Here is a 12,489-nt window from a genome sequence, read left to right as displayed (position 1 = left end):
ACCTATTGAATGAGAAATGCTTTGTACTGGCTATGAGGGAATTTGCCACTTGCAGAAAAACTCCATTGCATTGGTCTTCTGAAATGGTTAATATTTTACAGACTCTTGCCTACTTATTCTTTTTGGAAGTTTCTCTTGCGTCTTTCTCAATGTGAACTTTGCTTTTTCATCCATGTTATGTAGTCGATTTTTAATTTCTTTTAGGTGTGTTTATGAAATGGTCATATAAAATCGAACACCCTATTTCTAATTTCACATCTGATGTGATTTTTTTTTTTTTGTCAAGCCCAATTGTTCAGAATGTCCCAGAAATATTCCATGGCATCACTTCTCCCCCAAACTCTTTTGCATGCTTTCTCTCAGGGTCAGATGGAATTATCTCCCCATCTGTGTAAATTTCTAGAAAATGATCCATTGAGACTATCTGCTTCCCTCATAATTGTGATCATGTTTCTATATATATATAAAAAAAGCAGAGTGTGATACTGTAATTGGCTTCCACCCAGGCCACGTGCTCTCCACCTGTTTGTGTGGGGTCTCTCCTGAATATATGGGTTGTAAATAGAATAGGCAAGGAGTGATTTTCCAGTAAGAAGGATGACTAGGAATAAGATGGCTAAAAAAGCAAAAGTTGATGACAAATAGTTGAAGTCAATAAGATACCTGGTCTTTTACAAAGGGAGGGTCATGTTAGATATTGAGTGGTGGGAATAAGAAGGAGGAAGAACACAAATTCACAGTTTATTGGGTGCTGTAACAGGCATCCATACATTCATGAAAAGACATGTACAAGAATGTTCATAACAGTACTATTTATAATAGCCTCCCAAAGCGCAGCAGCAGTTGAAAAGATAAAGAAACTCTGGTGTGTTCAAAATGTAATACCATGTGGCAGTGAGAATGAATGAGCTATAAAAGCACATGATATAGGTGGATCTCACAAAGTTATTGCTGAGTGTAAAGAGCCATTCACAAAACATACAAACCAAATGATTCCATTTACATAAAGTTCAAAAATAGGCAAAATGAATCTGTGTTATAAGAAGACAGGTTAGTGTCTGTCATTGTGGGGCTTATGAATGGAAGGGGGAGGTAGGGACGGGATTCTGGGCTGCTAATAATGTTTTATTTCTTGATATGCATGCTTTGTGGGTAAAAATCTATTAAGCTTTACACTTATTATCTATGCACCTTTCTGTATCTATGCTATATTTTGTTAAAAGTGGAAAGAACAAAAAAAGAAAAGAGCTTTGTTTGCTTTTTGTAGATACAGGTAGCAAATCTTGGTTATCTCTAATTGCAAGAGTAGAGAATTTCCTATCCAAGGATAAAGTGGAGGGATAAGTATTTACAGGAATTGGAGTTATAGGGCATTTCCCGAGCATGGAATGAGTGTAGCCATCCCAGCTGCTTCATTCATTTTGTCTTGGGGCTAAACTGCCTTAGCACTTCTTCCTTGTGATGGGCTAACAATGACTGTGGCCATCCCTGCCACTTTGGTGGGGCTGCTCTGACATCCACCAGACCAGAATTGCATAGAACTAGCAGGTATGGACGGTGGAGCAATTGGAGGAGAGGAACTGAGTTTATTTCTCTACCCTGTGCTTAGGTCCAAGTCAAAATCCACCCTTGCTCTTTCTCATCATGAGCTGATGTTATAGATTGAATTGTATCCCCTAAAAAGATATGTTCCATTCCTTATCCCTGGTCCCACAAATATGGTCCTATTTGGAAATAGGGTCTTTGAGGATGTTATCAGTTAAGATGAAGCCAAATTGGATTAGGGTGGGCCCTCATCCTGTGTGACATGGTGTCCTTGTAAGAGGCCATTTGGACATAGACAGAGACCTGGGGACAGCACCGTAGATGGCTGGCAAACCAGCAGAAGCTAGAAGAGGCGTGTAACAGATTGTTCCCTATGGACTTCAAAGGAATATGGCCCTGCAAATTCCTTCATTTCAGACCTCTAGCCTCCAGAACTGTGAGACAATAAATTTCTGTTTTTTTAAGCCATGTGATTTGTGGTACTTTATGGCAGTCCTAGCAAACAAAGACAACTGGTAAGTAATATAAATGTTAACTGATAGAGCAATGTTCTTCAAACTGTGGTTTGGGGGTGGGGCTTGTCCTTGAGTTCTGTGAAGAATTAAGAATTCAGTGCTTTGACAGTGAAAAAAATTGCTCCACTTAAAAGGACAAATTTCTATTCTCTATTGAAAATGTATTTTCTTAGAATAAATCCTTAATTTCCTAAGTCAGCCATGTGAAAATTGAGGGTAATGTCACCCATAAATATGCTAAGGTATGCTTATGTTTGTTTGACACATCAGGAAGATTTTGTGGGGAGGGAATGAGGCATTCATCGCTTACATTTGTTGCAATCATTTGTTAGAGTCAGAGTGATTTTTTGCTGTTGTTGGGATTGAGAGAGGTGCCTTCTGTAGTGCCACTGCTGAACTACCTTCATCTCATAAGCATGCAGAAGTCAGCATGACCTAACTGCTTGAAAGGAAGCAAATGCTTGTCTTAAATGTATTCATCATTTTGAGGGAGGAAAAGCCATAATGAGCTCTGCCTCTCTCTTTATCTTAACTGAACAGTGGCAAATGATATTTAAGCTATTATCTAGGGACAAAAATTCCAAGCTAATGCAAAAAAAAAATCGCCTGCCAAAATTCCTTTCTATCGGGCAGTAATAGAGCTGAGTTAAAAGCCCTTTTGAGTTAGAGACAATGACAAGAAAAGTGGCGCGCCCCCTAAACAAAGTGGGCTTTCCAAGGACTTCTAGAATAAAGTGAATCTCATCAAGGTTTTCCACACTGGTTTTTGTTGGCAACACATTGTAGGAATCATATCCTCCACGGGGGAAAGAGGGTGACAGTGTCTTCTTTGATCATGGTCGCAAAAGGTGGAAGTATGAATTCATATTGAGGAAGACAGTTAAAATGATATCTGAACTTTTGAACTTCCTGATCAGAAAATTATTCTTGAAAATCTGTACAAGATGGGAAAAGAGAGTCAGTGTCTCCCAAAGTGTTGAATTTTAGAGAAATACCATTATTAGATATAGCACTTCTCCCGTAATTTTTTTGCTGTTGCATATAGGCATGACAAGAATTTTGTGAAGATGCTTCTGATTGATAAGGTGGAAAGAAACAGAAAGTTCTCTTCAATAGAAAAGTGTGTGTGTTAGGAAATTGATTTTGTCTCTTTTTGCTTAGAAGTGTGCATGACTAATGCCAGATAGCTCTTTTTATCTCCACCCAAATCTTCCTCCTGAGCTGCATATCTGCATATCCAGCTACTTACTAGACACATCTTGAATGCCCCAGCTACCCTCCTTCAAAATAAAACTTGTCTCAGCTTTCTCTTACCCCCTAAAATTGGCTCCCCTAAGTAGTTTTTTCTATTTCTATCTAATATTAACCATTGTTAAAACATTTTTCCAAAATAATATATCTAAGTATCACCCTCTCTCATGCCGTAACCTCTCAATCTAACACCTCCAAAATGTCTCCTGAATCTACAGACTTTCTGCATCCCCGCCCCTTCTGGTCTAAAGGAAGCCACCATCATTCCTCCACTTGGATTTTTTGACATTCTTCTAACTACTCTTCCTACTAGTTAGGAAACATCTCTTTTATCCCCTTTAATTCATTATCACCAGAGGGAATTTTTTAAAACTCAAGTCTTATCATCATTTCTCTGCCTAAAACCACTCACTGGGTTTCTATTGTTCTTAGGGTAAAATCCTTGACATAACTTAGAGAATTCTGTTATGATCTTGCTTTTGCTTCCTATTTTGGCCACCACTGAGCTCCCTGCTCCTCTTCTCTCTGATGGTTCTCAACCTTCTTTGGTGGCAGTGAGGGTTAGAAAAAACAACCGAGGCAGCAAACTGTCACATCTGCTAATATTCCAATCCAACTCATAAAAGCCAGTGTGCTGGTTTGAAAGGAAGTATGCCCCCTAAGAAAAGCCATGTTTTAATATAAATCCCATTTCGTAAAGGTAGAATAATCTCTATTCAATACTGTATGTTTGAAACTGTAATGAGATCATCTCCGTGGTTGATGTGATTTAGTCAAGAATGGTTGTTAAACTGGATTAGGAGATGACATGTCTCCACCCATTTGAGTGGGTCCTGATTGGTTTACTGGAGTCCTATAAAAGAGGAAACATTTTGGAGAGAGAGATTCAGAGAAAGCAGAACGATGTAGCTATGAGATGCAGAGAGTCCACGAGCCAGCAACCTTTGGAGAAGAAGAAGGAAAACGCCTCCCGGGGAGCTTCATGAAACAGGAAGCCAGGAGAGTAAGCTAGCAGATGATGCCGTGTTTGCCATGTGCCCTTCCAGCTGAGAGAGAAGCCCTGACTGTGTTCGCCATGTGCCTTCTCACTTGAGAGAGAGACCCTGAACTTCACTGGCCTTCTTGAACCAAGGTATCTTTCCCTGGATGCCTTTGATTGGACATTTCTTTAGACTTGTTTTTAATTGGGACATTTTCTCGGCCTTAGAACTGTAAACTAGCAACTCATTAAATCACCCCTTTTAAAAGCCGTTCCATTTCTGGTATATTGCATTCTGGCAGCTAGCAAACTATAACAGCCACCAAGCCGAAGACAAGGGTCCTTTCCATGGAGTGATGGTGACAAATAGGACAGACATTTGGTTTATTTTTGCTGGCTGCAACTCTCTAGTGAGAGAGAGCCCTGTTCTACCGTTTCTTACATTCCCAGGTCCTGGGCAGCTCCTTTAATTATCACCCTAATCCTTCCCCACACAATCTCAGTTTTTGTCTTGAACTCAAATTCTTCCTACTCCCCAAGAGTCCACCCCATGTTACCTGTACCTGGTTATGATGTGTTTCGTTGACCTGAGATTTTGTTCCTAATAGAGCATGAAGAGAGAGGTCTCATAATTGGGAATGCCTCTGCTTTACTTGTTAAATTCCAGCCAAATCTTGAATTTAGGATCTATAAGGTATTTGTGGTCCTCTCCTTTGTATTCTGTCCTTGTTTCATATAATTTATAAGTCATGACCTACAAAAATATTAATTTGTGTATTGTATTTCTATTAGAGTAACACGTGGATATTTCCAGCATGTAAAACCACCCACAAACCTCCAGAAGTGTTCATTTCCCATATGCACAATTAACCTAAAACCCTATTTTAATCCAATAGACCTCTTTTCTGATGATACTATTAAACACCTCTCACCATTTTCCCTCTCCTACCAAAGGCTCTGGGCAGACTAAATTTCTTTCAGGTTCTTATTTTTACCATGCTCTCTCTCCTCTCAATGCTTTTACCCAACAGACTGCTCTTAGACCCCTGGAATCTTGCTCCTTTGCTTTGCTCAGCTACTTCACAATCTCCGTTTAGATCTCATTTCCCTCAGAGCTGCTCCTATGTGCTTCGAAAGCACACTCCCCTCCCCCTCCCATAGCACTTAGTGCACTGTGTTGGGTTGTCCTGAATGTTTTGTAAGTTCCCTAACAGCAGAGCCTGTGTGGTGCAGTTCCTGACCTGGAATAAAGCACGTAAGGATCAGCTAGTTTGAATCTGTTATCTACCACCAAAAAGCGTCGGTTCTTTTATTCCGATCCTGCGAATCGCGTGTGGGCGGGGCCTTTTGATTAGATTGTTTCCATGGAGATACGACCTACCCAGTTCAAGTTGGGCGTTAATCTTTTCCTGGAGTCCTTTACGAGAGACAGCTGAGAGATTTTAGAGCAGGTAAGAAAGAAAACCCCCCAGAGGGAAGCAAGAAGGACCTGCAGGAACCGAGACAGACGTTTTGAAACCAACCCAGGAGAGGAAAGCCAGCAGATGTCGCCAGGTGCCTTCCCACGTGGCAGAGGAGCCCCCGGATGCCGCTGGCCCGTCTTCAAAGTCAGGGTATCTTTATCTGGATGCCTTAATTTGCACATTTTCACGGCCTTAGAACTATAAACTTGTAACCTAGTCAATCCCCTTTGTAAAAACCAGTCCATTTCTGGTATATTGCATTCTGGCAGCTTTAGCAAACAGAAACAATGATCATTTATTGAAGGGACGAATAAATCGATCATTCCAATAATTGTTTAGTCAGTGAATCAATGAATTTACACTTCTATATGATTACTTTGATGTGTAAGTAACTGAAATTTTCTTTTCTGAGATTATGTTTTTGTTTCATTCCTTAAAGAATCTATATTGTTCCTACTTTAAATAAATACTCAGTGTTTATTAAAGTTATAATGATATATGATAAAATTTTTACAGCATCTAATATTGACTTAAGAAACCCATATATAGTGAGAAGTCTACAGGGCTCTGTCTCTCAGCACTTTACATTGCATATTTAAATTACCGTTTTCTGGGTCACTCTCTCCTATGAGACATTAAGTGCTTAAAGGGCAGAGACCATGCTCTCTCCTATTCATCTTTGTATCCTCACAACCTCATATCCAGTGCAGCGCTGTTAGTCAGTAAATGTTTGTAAAATACTTAAAATAGGCCAGAATTTAAATCTTTACTCAACTCCTTCCTCTCTCTGACACCTGTCTCTATATGTAAACTCCCCAACTCTCAGTTTTCTTATTTTTAAAATGAGGATTCAACTGGTATTTAAAAAATCATCTCTTGTTAGGAAGTATTACATAAAAACATTATGTCAATAAGGAACACAGCACAGTGTCTGAAATATAGTGATATTATGAATAAACTAGATTGCAGGATGAATTTAAGCTTCTTTGAAGAATTCTGGAGGGTCAGAGTATGAATTTTTCACTGTCACAGGCTGGCAAAATACACCCTCAGCTCTAGTAAAATCTTTGCAATAAGAAAACAAAGAGGCAAACTTCCCAATTTTTATATTAAGGGTATTCAAAGAGCAAAGAGAGAAATAGGAATGAAAATAAAACACACAGTAGGACAACTTATAGAGAGCACAAATTTGTCAGTTTCATAATTTGTCTTATGGATATCCTTTTGAAAGAAGAAAATGAACTGGTCAACAGTATTCTAACACAGTAAATCCTTGAAAATGAGATGTACACTTGGAGACAGCTTACAGAAAAAAAATGGCAAGAAAATCATAGTAGGACTTGCTCTTTTCTAATTAAAATTCCACAGAGTTGTCTACACTGTTTGTGTTTTATTACTTCAGCAATTACTCTTCCTCTTTTCTTTCAAATAACAATGAGAAATCACCAGCGGAAAAGGCTTTCTAGTTATAATGCATTTAGGAAAGTCAAAATATTAAATATTCATATTATAAGGCTGAGAAGCAAATTTTAAGGAAAAAGAACCTTAAATCTTAAGTCACAGATTTCCCAGAGCATTATTCTTTACATTGCTAAAACTAAGGTGTTTTCTGGATTGTTTGCTGTTGTATTGTGTTCATCTTAAAACTATTTCTTCTCTTGTCTTGTTTGGCCTGGTAATTTTCATATCATTTGATGTTGTTTTAGTGGGAATTTGTAATCTTTTTCAATTGTTGCCTGTTCCCCTGTAATTATTGTAATTGCATCTTATTATATAATTTGTGTAAATATATGCAATCATGGAATTAGAATATGCGGGTGGTGATAAGCAGTGTCACAATTGCGGTGGTTAAATATGTGTAATTTTTTTAATCTTTGAAAAAAATAAAGCTAAGTAAATATAGTAATTTCAAGGGAAAAGCATTTCAGCTGTCTAAATTGATTGCCTAAAGAAGTTAACTAAACATTTTTATTTAAATGTGTGTAAGAAGTTTTGGTTGTCCCTGTACTTAAAACTTAGAGACAATTCTGAAATCTTAGTCGTAAATGACCAATATGAAATCTGGTGAAGCACTTAAAAAAAAGCTTCAGTATTAACTTCAAATTTTAAAATACTGAAGATCATATCATCCTAACAAGACCTTTATTGTAGGTTGTTATCAATATGAATTCCAAAGAAGTATTTAGTAATAACCCTTAGCAGAATGCATAATATCAATAATGACATATATCTATAAAGTCATAGAGATTGATATAAATATAGTGGTGATTTATATGCTTTTCAAAATCCCTCTGATTCTGCAGTTCTGTTCCTCTCATTAGGCATTAGGTAAATGGCATATTTATATAAATGTTTAAGGGCCCTCCCCCCCACACACAAAATAGCATAATACAGGTTCAGCATCCACTGGAATTCTAGGCTTTAATCTAACTAACTCCTTTAATTCTAGGATTCCATGTGCACAGAGACAGTACAGTCTATTAAACTACATTCTTCTTTAATTAAAGAACTGTGCTTACCCTTAGCAAATGAGAGACTGACAAGTAAGTAAGCGCATATACTCACTGAAGGCAGACTGCTGGCTGGAATAGATCTTTGTTATGATTTTAACATGCTTATAAGGCTTCCTTGGTGGTAGCGATAATCATTTTGTGTATTTAAGAATTAGGTAGTTGAAAAGAAAACATGTTTTCTACCAAAATCCAGGTAAGATTCGTCTAGTTATCTGCAATGAAAAAACAAAAACAAAAGAACAACAGAGCAAAATCTCCCACCGAGTCACCGCATTAGTAGTTTTTATAGGAAAAGAATGTTTTACATTTGAACCTAGAAGGGAATCCACATTTCGACTGAAAAACATTACTGTACTTGTGTTCTAAGTAAACATCGCTGGGATACAGGGAGTGAGCAGGCAGGAGGCTAGTGTAGATAATGCATGAAGGAAGGCTGTGTGTGAGCCAGCCTCACACAGCTGTATGCAGCTGCTTCGCAACCTGTGTCTTGTTCAGCCTCTTAAAAACTGTCTTGCATGGCCAGAGAGAGTCTGTGTCTTCTTGTTTTTCTCTTTAGTCCCCTTTTTGAAAAACATGCTTTTATGCCATATTGAATGGACATACTTTGGACTTAGGGACTGGAACTAAAAACTTGATGTTCAAGAAATTTTCCCTTTCCGTTGTGATCTTTGTTTTATTTGTATTTTTCAGAGAGTGGAAAAATAAAGTTTCTTTAAACATCAAGATTTTTGGTATCCAGTGGGAAATGAATGAATTATTTAAATATTGGACTTTGAAGCACTCTTCAATACTCAGGGGAAACCACAAGGCTTGAATACAGTGTTCCAGAAACTAAAATCCAGTTATAATAAGGGTTTTAAAAGAAAATAGGATTATGGTTGCCAATCCAGAATTTGCTGCGTTTTCTCTCTTTTTAGGTATTTCTCTTGCAATTAGAATAGACCTTGATGTTACTTTGGTTACGGCTTCACGGTCCGATGAGCTTCCCTTAATGTTTGGTTTAACAAAAATAATGTTAGCATAGTTTCCCCACAAATTACACTTTGTTGAAATCAGCGTTAAATCCCACTAAAAATGAAGTATAGCTAGTAACAAAGCACAATGATAATAAAGAGCAGGCTAAGAAAATACTGAAAAACAGATTCTTAGTAGATTTGCTATACTTTTCCAAAGTTAATTCCTCCTTCATTAATTCTGAGGTCTCTTCAAGAACTCTTTTGGGTGAGTGAAATGCCAGGTGGATAGGGCCCTAATATCCTATCCCCGTTTAATTAGACTAACTTTATAGCAGGAAGGGAAATTTTGACCCCTTTGACTCTGCCTTGAGCCAAGATCTTAAGCATCTGTTTCACTGTTGCTTTTTGCATATAAATTAAAAAGTAGTGTTTTTTATAGATTCAATTTATAATGAATATCCTGGTATAAATAATCAAAACAAAATGAAAATAAGAGGACTAAAAAAACATTGAGTAAACTTTTTGTTAGACCCAAGCTGACTTGTTTGTAATACTACACATTGCTAAAATCAATCTAGGAAAAAAGAGGCTAAATATTGACAGCAGGGTCAAAAGAGCATGTATTTGTTCATGAAATATTATTGATCTAGGATCACTAACAAATATATACAGTGTGATTAAATTTTTGTGATAAGCTAAAACACTCAACTTACACAGACATACTCACAATATTCCAGTTATCTCTAGGTAATAGAGTTATACATAATTTAAATATTTGGCTTGCAAGTTTTCTTTAATAGATTATCTATTATGCAGGTAACTTATAAAAAGTTATTTTAAAAAAGAAAGTTAATCAGTTGGATAGAAATTATCTTCTTTCTGAAAAGTAGAATTATAGATGAGAGTCAAGCTGATGGTGTACCTGAAATATTTTCCAGCTTCTACTACAGATAATGAGGAAACAAAGAGATCTCAATAAAATTTTTGAATGTGTGGGACGTTTTTCCCACAGCCTCAGTCTTGGAGAAAAAAATAAGAAGAATGAGGCCTCCAGCTGAGCCCAGATACTTCTTATCTTTCTCACTGCTTTAGTGTTTGCCAAATTTTGGTACTTTGGGTAGCCAGTGAATAGTTCCCTTACCTGAACACCCACACAAAATAACTGTTAAATGGAATGTGCCCATTTCTCTCTCTCTTTCTCACCCCCCCCCCCCCACACACACACACATACACACACAGAGAGCTTTAAAATGAAGTGTACTGAATGGCCATTACACAGAAGAATCTTGGGGGTTCTATTCTGCCCATTTCCTTTTCTCTTCCCCATTCCCTGGTGTTCTAGGTTAGGTTGACTGAAGTGCCATTAGGGCATTGCAAAAGAGCATTAAAGTCCTATGTTTGATTTCCTCAAATAAGCCCCTCTTTACTCTTCTTACCAATGCCTTGCTCCTCAGGTCTTCATTATCTTTCACTTCAATAATTGAGTGCAGGATTTTCTTAACTGGTTTCCCTGCCTCTGGTTTTATCCCTTCCAAATTCATCTTCCATGAAGCCATCTGAATGATCTTTCTGAAGCACAAATGTGACCACAGCTCCCCCAACTTGAACTGCTTCAGTGCTTTCCCATTATCTTGAAGATTAGCATCGGATGGACTGCCCCATCCCCCTCCCCTGCTTGCCTTTGGGTTCCTCTACTCCCTGCTGGACACGTTTTGCTCCAGTAACATTAAGCAGCTTGTAGTTTTCCACATTCACCAAAGCCTGTCTTTGTTGTTATCCATACTGTGTATTCTCGCCCCTAGATTGCCTTCTCCCCAGCAACTATCTACCTTCTTCCCTGAATGAGTTCCCTGTTCATTCCTCAAGGCATGGCTCATGCACCTTCTCTTCCAAAAAGCTTTCTCTACCACCTTCTATCCTTCAGCAAAAAGATAAGTGCCTCTCATCTGTCACTTTGAGTAAATTTACCAGTGTTGCATTGGACATAAATAAAACTTATATCCCACTATCTCATCTACAAGACAGAAAGGTCCTTAATATCAGAACCCATATTATGCATTGTGACATCACCAGTGCCTAACAGCATATAAATGCTCAAAAAACTGGGGCTGAATTAACCTAAATTCCCAAAGATGACCTCAGAGCTCTTACTTAAAAACAAAACAAACAAAACTCCTAGCCTTTCCTCATTATAATCTTGGCAAACTCAGAATACCTTTACCCTAAAATAATTTTGTAATTAGGAAGTTGAAGCCAGAGTGAAAATGAGAACCGTAGTGTTATTGAATGCAACTTTAAGCATTGTACAAGAAATCATAGAAAAGGGCCATAGCTACTTTCACATGGGACTGCTAAAAAAAAAAATCAGAGAAAACACCATAAATACGGCATTAAATAAGGTGAAAAGCTATGCTGAAGCCTGGAGATGGAAATATTTGTGGAAAAACAAGGCAGAGAGAAATAATGTCCTGTATCATGCTTTGACACGCTGTATTCATCTTCTTGGTGATGGCTAATTCATGTACAAATTAGGAAAAAAGGGAAAAGAAAATATAGGTGTATTATATCCAGAAAAGCATAGTCAAATATCTTAGATTATCTTCTCTAATCTGCTCCACATTTCTGACCTTTTGGAGTGCTCATGAATTTTTAAATCTTGCCTCCCACAGAAAAATAACAAAACTTAGAAATTTTTAAATCCAGGCTGCCATAAATTCAGTGAATTTCCATGAATCTATCTCAAATTTTACAAGGAAAACAGCCATATGGAAGATAACCTTTGGTAAATTGCTGGCTCATGCGCTATAGAGTCTGTGAAGAAATTTGCTAATATTTAGCCTTCAAAAAAACAAAAACAAAAACAAAACACCTGCTGATTCAGATATAATGTGTATCATTGAATAATCTATTTCAACCTTTGCAATAATCTTAGAAAAGAGATGTGGTCAATCAGGCAACTGGTACTGGAGAGTGATCATCCAACCAATCAGAATTCCCTTGAAGAATGAGGGCAGAAACACGAACTACAGAATGACGCCAAACCCAACCGACACATTGGTAACAGGCCATGAACAGGAGCCACAAGGAAGCATAAGACAAGGCAGAAGTGGGAATAGAGTGGGTCAGTATTTGGTTAGAGCAGCAGGATCCATCCTTTACTGGATGGTAGTGCAGTGTCAGGAGAAGACTCTGACCAGCAAACTCAGAAGCAAACTGAGCTTTGGTTAGGGTAAAGTCATGAAAATAAGGAGCAGCAGGAATGAATGG

General features: G+C 37.8%; 1 protein-coding gene and 1 long non-coding RNA gene across 2 annotated transcripts in view; both read left to right on the top strand.

Annotated features, from left to right (window-relative positions):
- The window catches only part of ST6GALNAC5 (ST6 N-acetylgalactosaminide alpha-2,6-sialyltransferase 5), a 189,825-nt gene that overhangs the window by 31,588 nt on the left and 145,748 nt on the right, over positions 1–12,489 (top strand). The gene's annotated exons all lie outside the window — the stretch shown is intronic.
- LOC143650136 (uncharacterized) overlaps positions 4,202–12,489 on the top strand; it is a 114,417-nt gene continuing 106,129 nt past the window's right edge. Inside the window, exon 1 of the long non-coding RNA XR_013159394.1 lies at positions 4,202–5,741. This is a non-coding gene — a long non-coding RNA (uncharacterized LOC143650136). The remainder of the gene's footprint in view (positions 5,742–12,489) is intronic.

Source organism: Tamandua tetradactyla, chromosome 11 (genome assembly GCF_023851605.1).
Source record: "Tamandua tetradactyla isolate mTamTet1 chromosome 11, mTamTet1.pri, whole genome shotgun sequence".
Classification (NCBI taxonomy): Eukaryota; Metazoa; Chordata; class Mammalia; order Pilosa; family Myrmecophagidae; genus Tamandua; species Tamandua tetradactyla.
The sequence above is the reverse complement of the archived record's forward strand: the minus strand, read 5'-3'. Positions and strand labels throughout refer to the sequence as shown.